At 49.3% G+C, this 7,501-nt stretch overlaps 1 long non-coding RNA gene across 2 annotated transcripts; it reads left to right on the top strand.

Annotated features, from left to right (window-relative positions):
• Positions 1-1,867: 1,867 nt before the first annotated feature.
• LOC113260800 (uncharacterized) lies at positions 1,868-6,611 on the top strand. Of its 2 annotated transcripts, XR_003318102.4 has the most exons (3): positions 1,868-2,484; positions 2,799-3,024; positions 3,561-6,611. It is a non-coding gene; the product is annotated as an uncharacterized LOC113260800 (long non-coding RNA). The 2 variants fall into 2 exon arrangements; XR_008959178.1 differs by having other exon boundaries at positions 1,868-3,024.
• The last annotated feature ends 890 nt before the right edge of the window (positions 6,612-7,501 follow it).

Below are 7,501 nucleotides of genomic sequence, written 5' to 3'. Positions count from 1 at the left end.
TGTCCAGACTGATTTCAGAGGGGTCTTCATTTTGCTCTGCTCCACCATGTCCAAAGAGTGGCCTTCTGTGACACCGGTGCCCTGCGACACTGTTTAACTTCAGCAGGGGCGCGAGCATGGCCGAGGGGGCCAGGGGTCTGCCAGCACCTGGAGGCTGCTTTTCTCTTCGGATGTATTCATAGGTTTTGATCCATCAGGTCTGGGATAATGAAGGGCCCCCTATTCCTTCTATACAGAGATAGCTTAAGGAAGTTTTTTGGCTCATGCGTTCTCAAAGGAGAGGGAAGCTTCCCACATTTTTTAATCTATTGCTGCATAGCAAATTGCCACAGATTTAGTGACTTAAAACAACACATGGTAATTATCTCATACTGTGTGCAGGTTAGACATCCGGGCACTGTCCAGCTGGGTCCTCTGCTTTGGCTCTCACCAGGCTGCAGTCAGGCCTTGGACAGAGTCATGGGCTCATTAGAGGCCCAAGTGAGGAAAGATCTGCTTCCAAGCTCTCTCAGGTTGTTGGCTGGGCTTGTAGGACAGAAGTCCCCATCTTGCTGCTGACTGTCACCTGGAGACCACTCTCAGCTCCTGGAGGCTGCACAGGTCCCTGGCACATGGCCCTCTTGCAGGTGGCCTCATAAAATGGCAGCTCACTTCTTCAAAGGCAACAAGGGAGAGTCTTTCTTCCTCAAAGTCTTATATAACCTACAACCACGAACATGACACTCATCACCTCTGCCATATTCTGTCATCCAAAATAAGTCACAATCCCCACTCACTTTCAAGGGGTGGGGATTATATAGGATATCAGTCATTGGGGAGGGTAACCTCGTGGTATGTCGACCACATCACCTCAGAGTCTATTAAACAACTAGATGAACCCTTCCATTTTTTAAGCATTGAAAAATTACAAAAGGAACAAATATAGAAAATGTAGATGACATGAATAAATCCAAACAAGGAAATAAAATCACTTATGACGCTTAAGTGTCATGGCGTCCTTCAGCATGATTTACGGCTCAGTGCGACTGAGGACTCTTCACAAATACAGTCGGGGAACAGCCATGTTCTTGCAGCGCACAGAGAGGAGGCTTCCATCCTCACTGGTGAGAGAAGCTTCTGGAGCTCCTTTGCCATCTGCTAGTGGAGGCCGTTGGCCAACTGGGCCAATAGAGCCCCAGGTGACATGACATTTTTAAATTTTTGATTATCACACTGTTCGGGGTGGAGAGTGCTACTGGCATCGAGTAAGTGGAGCCTAGGGATACCGAGGAAAATCGCACAACACACAGGATTGTCCCACCTCACGCATCCATGGTGCGGAGGCCGAGAAGCCCTGGTCTCAATCCTCACATGAGAACATGAAGCTGAAGATGCTTCCGGGCAGGGAGGGTATTTATGGAGCTGTGTCCTTTCTCTCTCCGTCATGCCTCAGAGCTCAGTGCAACGGATGTGACGAGGGACAGTCAGCTGGTTGCAAATACCTCTGAACTGAACACGTTTTCAGTCCCGTAGCCATCCTGGTGACCGTTCACGTGCACTAGCCGGTGAGGCAGAATTGTACGTGCTGCAGAGTGGGAAAAGATTTACTGGGCCTTAAGGAATAAAAGGAAAATTCTGTTATCTAGTGAAAGATCCCAAGCAGGCAAAGACTAGAAAATGCACGAGAGAGCCAGCCTCCTCCACTGCCTTCTTCCCATGGGAGCCACAGGGCCGGCCGACCCCCTGGATGTCTACCGTCACATCCCAGACCTTGAGAATGCCTTGTAGGAAGACATTTATTTGGGATATTTGGGGCCCAGCACTTGGAGAGATGTTTACCTAAATTCTCCGCCCTGGAGTCTGTGATTATTCAAAAGTACAAGGAGAAAGCTGTCAAGCCAAGGGGATGATTTCAGCGGAACCATCAGCAGGAAGGATGTAAACCATTTGTTCATTGTGAAATCACGGGGATAGACACCAGATGAAGAACCCCCAGGATGCGAGCACTGAAAACACCCCAGAGACAGCTGCGTTGACGCGCTCATCCTGCAGATGAGGAGGCTGGGATCAGAGGCAGAGCCACGGAGGGAGGCCAGATCTGGGAGAGACAGTCCTGTGTCTCCGCAGCTCTCTGTGCCTTCTGCTGTCAGGCCAGCGCAGTGAGTGGACAGTCAGGCCTGGCCTCCGGGCAGGCAGCAGGACCAGCCCCTTCTCTTCCCTGTGCTGCTCCGAGGGGGCCCCTCTTGGGAGCAGCGCCGCGTGGAGACGCCAGTCCTAGCTCATCCCCGCAGCTGTCTGCCCGTCAGGACGGGGCGTAGTGACGCCGGCCAGCCGATCCAGTCAGGTGCTTCATAGGCAGGGCACAGATGGTAAGGAGTCAGTGGGCCAGCTCCCCAGACACATGCATTATTACAGATTTAACAGTGTCTTCGCTTAGAGACAAGACTGCTTCCTGATGGGACCCCCGGCACCAGCACACCATAGAAGGAGCCGAAATAGAGAGAGGTAAATTGGAAAAGGTGTAGAGGAGTAAACTCTATCGTATGGGTGTATATAGTATATATATTTCTTTCCTATACTACTTTCTCTAGAGATATAAAAAAATACATTCTTTCTATGGAAAATGTGAAAGATAATATTCTATAAATATGTATATATTCTATTAACGTATTTCTATTTTCTAGCCCTGTGACCGTCACAAATATAATTTTATAATCATTTCTTCACTTAACAAAGAGTTCTAAACATAAATATGAATAACAGTTTTCCCCGAGGGTTGCAAAACATCCCACTTAATCGATTCGATCGCATCTCTACAGTTGTGCTTGGACAGGCAGCCTCAGCCCCAGCACTCCGGGCTCTCAGGGCCGGATCATCGTGTGCGGGGGGCGGTCCTCTGCACGGCCTGGAGCAGCATCCCTGGCCTCTGGCCTCTGTCCCCTGGATGCTGGGAGCAACCCTTTCCAGTGTGACCATCAGAGCTGTTTCTACACGTGGCTGAATGTCCCCCAGGGTCAGAATCACCCAAGGTTGAGAACCACAGATGTAAGTTGTTTGTTTGTTTGTTTTAGTTTTTTTCTTTAAAGATTTTATTTATTTATCTTTTGGGAGGGGGAGGAGCAGAGGAAGAGGGAGAAGCAGACTCTGTGCTGAGCGTGGAGCCCAGTGCGGGGCTTGATCCCATGACCCTGGGATCATGACCTGAGCTGAAACCAAGAGTCAGACCCATAACTGACTGAGCCACCCAGGCACCCCCTTTAAAAAAATTTTTTTAAATATTTTAAAAATATTTTAGTTGTTTATTTTTTATAGTATGAGATGTTTTATTTTGTTTTTGGCTTTGCCCATCATCCCACAAAGCTGCCTGAACCTCTTCACGGCCCTCTTTCTTCTTCCATCCAAGCACAGCCAGAGGGTGCACTCCTAGATGCAAAGTCACTATTGCAGAGAAGAGACATCCGTTGAGAACACTGATCCACTTTTGCCAAATTTCTATGCAAGTGTCATTTTTAAACGTTAAAAGCACAACTGTCGCTCACATATGTAGGGAGCTTACGTCAAAGATGTCTTTTCCCTTTCAGTGAGACAGCCAGCGGGCTGCGGAGGCTGGGTCAGGAGGAAGCGGACAGAAGGTGCCCAAAAGCACAGTGAAAACTCCAGAGGGAGTTGTTCAATCACACGCACAAGGAAGCTCTAACTGTGGGCTCCAGAGCACGGTCGTCTGCGCCGCGGTCAGCCTTCTGCGAGTCCGCACGGACGCCACAGGGTCTGAAGTACGCTGGGCAATGGAAACGGTAAGTGACACGGAATGCGGTTACTCCTGACGACTCAGGTAGGCCTTGGGAGGCTCTTGTGCACATCCCCACGCACCCTCGAGGAGACAGAGCCCTCTTCTTGCCTATTTCTGCGTTTTGATCTTTTCCTCTCTTACCATCACCTTCCTGACATTGTGCCAACTGTCCTCTCCCTTCCATTGCGCGCCCCCCTCAGCCGCCACCCACACAGGGAAGGGGCATTCCTTTCCCTTAGCGCCCGCGCCCATGGGACAGGTGCCTCGCGTCCTTGCTCCCTCTCAGTCGATGCTGTGAGCTCCAGGATGTCTTCACACATTTATGGACCATTTCCCTCTGATTGATTCTGTCTGCATGTCCTTTATCGATTTTCCTTTTAGAGAGTCCCACTTTGCCTCAGACACTTGCAACCCTTTTATCTACATATCATTTGCCTCTTACAAATATTAGAAATGTTTTTTTCTAAATGTCCCTTTAAAAAAGAAATCGATACAGAATCCAGGCCACCAGTCTCTGTCTTCATGGATTCATGTCTGAGATTTTCTGTTGAAAAGTCCATTCTCAGCCCTGGGGTTAAGTTTTCACCTGTACTTCCTTCTAATATATTTAAAAGTTATTATTTTATACGTAAGTTTTTGTTCCAGCCGAAGGCCATTTCTAAATGATGAGAGTCGGAGATACAACTGTTTTCCCCCAGAGTTAGCCAGTCTTCTTGCCTCTGTTGAATGATTCATGTGTGCAAGTCCCTTTGCTCAGATGGGAAGTCTCTGTGTGCAGGACTGTTCTGGACTGCCTGTTCTGTTCCCTTGCTTTGCCTGCCGCCTTGGCCCCAGGCCACAAGATGGAAATCGCTATGGATACATCACACACTTCTTTATCTGCCAGAGCAGGTCTCATTTTAAATGTCACAGCTTTTATTTGCAAATGGTAGAGTGACTATTTGTATAGAATTTAGATAAGTAAAAAGGTGTTCTTTTTTTTATGGACAATGGTTTTTCGTTATCTTTTCAAACCAACTATTTTCCTGTTAAAGGGATATTTTCACTTCTTCGTGAACACTTGGAGGACGTGGGATTTCCCTCTGTGGAGTGAGAGGCCATGCCACTTGTCTTACATATTCTTACAGGCATGCTTTTCCTATGTCTGAGTGTCTGGGAATGTTCAGGCCCAGGGTCATAGGGGGTGTGCAGAAATCGGCGGAGGGAGGGCGTCTGGGTGTTTGAGAGGGTGTGGAATCTCCCATGCTCATGACACGGCCTAGGGTGCTTGCAATGAGGACTCGGCGGCTCTTATGTATTTGTTTGTTTTTATCAGCCTCCGAACCAGTTTTCTCAAACAGGGCTCCTCCAGTCCCCTGAGATTTATCAGAGTGGCTGGAGAAAAGTTCTTCCAAAATAGGAGGGTTAGAAAATGCCCCATTACACCACGTTGAGCAAGGTTCTCAGCAGCAGGACTTCTCAGGACCTTTCGTCTATTCATATCCTGTGACTCTTCAAGAGTGTGTTGGTTATTAGACCTTGGCATCTTTCTCCAAGATCCCAGTCAACACTGGACTGGCTAAGCTCTGCAGTCTGGCAAGCACCGGTTCCCAGATACTATTATTTTTCAAGCAAAACTGAAAAAGACAAAATGTCGCCAACAGAGCAAAAGAAAACAGCTATAATTAATGGTAATCACTGACAACAAGAACACGATCCACTCTATCTTTGGTGGCGGTTTCCGTGTTCCCGAGTGAGTTCTGTGCATTTCCTTGGCCGCCCTCCCCGCTCCCCAGTGAGGACGGCAGGGTAGGATTTATCACCCCTCTGCGCCGAGAATGTTGGCATCCTGTGGCCCTGCGATGATGGCACCCGTGCGAGAATCGGCATCTGTGGATTGCACAACAGATTTTGTTGGTTTTCCTTTGCTGTGTAAAGTGACAGGACTTAACGAAATAAACCAACAGCCACGTGTCAGCTTACAGTCCTCCGGGTCAGAATCCAGCACATGCTGCTGGGCTCTCTGCTCAGGGGCTCACTCGGTGAAATCAGGGTTGGCTTCGCTTCCTTCCTTTCTCGGGACTCAGGGGAAGATTCAGCTTCCAGCTCATGTGGGCTGTTGGCAGAATTCATTTCCTCGCGGTTGTAGGACTGAGGACTCCGGGTCCCAGGGGCCATGCACGCTCCTTGCCGTGTGATTCCTCATCTTCCAGGGCAGCGACAGGGACTCTCCCTCACGTTAATCCCCCCACGCTTCAGGCCTCTTGCTCAGGAAGAGCTCCATCCCATTTATGGGCTCACCTGATTAGGTCAGGCTCACCCAGGATAATCTCCCTGTCTTGAAGTCAATTAGTTTTGGACCATAATCCCACCTACAAGATCCAGGCAATACCTAGATTAGTGTTGGTCGCATATCTGGGAAACGATGTGTGTGTCCACAGTGGGGTTGGGGGAAGCGGGGGGAGTCTGGGGAGGCCCTGTGAGAATTCTGCTGCCACCTTTGCTTCCTATGGGGTGGGCCACCAGGATTGCACTTGCTTTAGAAATTTTCTGTGCTCCTAAGATGCTCCATGTGTGTTTGGGGAAATAAAAAATGAGTCAGAGGAGATTTGATCTTAGAGTCAGTAGAACACACGAGACAGAGACCCCTAAGAGGCTCATGCCAACAACAGGGCCACGTTCGTCCCACGTCTGGCAAAGGCACTTCCCTCGGTGCTGCCTGGGGATGGAAAGCGTCTGCACAGTGGTTCAGTGGTCGCTTTTTAATGAATATTTTTAAAAAGACTCTATTTTAAGCTCCATTTATTGTCTGTGGCTGAAATAATGCTCCAATGTGTGGGGGCAATTAAATCATTCACAATTATGGCACTTCTGTTCCTTACGGGATGTTAAAATCATCCAGGTTTGGTTTGTCCTTGATGATCATTGGAGACAGACTGCCCCTCCCAAGCCCCCACACTGGGACTGTGTCACGTGTCAGACGCCCGCACTCCTTGCTTTCCCCAGCCACACCTGACCTCACCTTCCCAGTTCCTCATCACCCTACGTTTTTAGTGAAATTCAGCAAGTGAAAACATTTAGCCAAACCAGACTCCCTGGGGTCCCTGATTGGTTTGGTTGCAGCTCCCCCTTTACAGCCAGTGTTGGGGGGGGCGGGTGGAACTGGGGACTGCTAACGGGACAGCCCCCTCTGCTCCCCTGCTACACTCCCCCCTGCAGGAACCGTCACCCTCCCACCGACTTCCCACCGACTGGAGGAAGCTGCCATGGATTTCCTGTTACAACATGAAGGAAGCCTCCCCTGGGGGCTGAGTGCACAAGCCCCAGCGCAGGGTCCCCCTGCTCCAGGGAAGGCCACCATGTGCCCCCCACCGTCCCCTCCGAGCTCTGATGTCATAGGTACCACGGGCCCAGAGAGCAGGGCCAGGCTGGGTTTCTCAAGCAGGCCACGCTAATATCATTAAGCTGCCTGGTTTTAATTTGCAACCACTTCCCAACTGTCTACTTAGAAGTGTTTAAAGCCAAACTCTTTCATTCTTTCCACCATTTACTGGTGATTGGAGAAGTTTAATGATTGTCTTGTGAGGAGGAGGAAGGGACACAGATCAGGCACAGGCAGAGAGTGATGAGAAAGAAGAATTACAAGCTGGAAGAGAAATGCAAGATAATAAAAGTGTAATTTAAGACATCATACTTGTACAATTACCGTGGTGTGTCACGCTTAGCAGGGAGTCTAAATTTATCTCACTGCTG

The sequence above is a fragment of the Ursus arctos genome, unplaced genomic scaffold (genome assembly GCF_023065955.2).
Source record: "Ursus arctos isolate Adak ecotype North America unplaced genomic scaffold, UrsArc2.0 scaffold_15, whole genome shotgun sequence".
Taxonomy (NCBI): domain Eukaryota; kingdom Metazoa; phylum Chordata; class Mammalia; order Carnivora; family Ursidae; genus Ursus; species Ursus arctos.
Note: the sequence above shows the minus strand (reverse complement) of the source record. Positions and strands in the feature narration are given on the sequence as shown.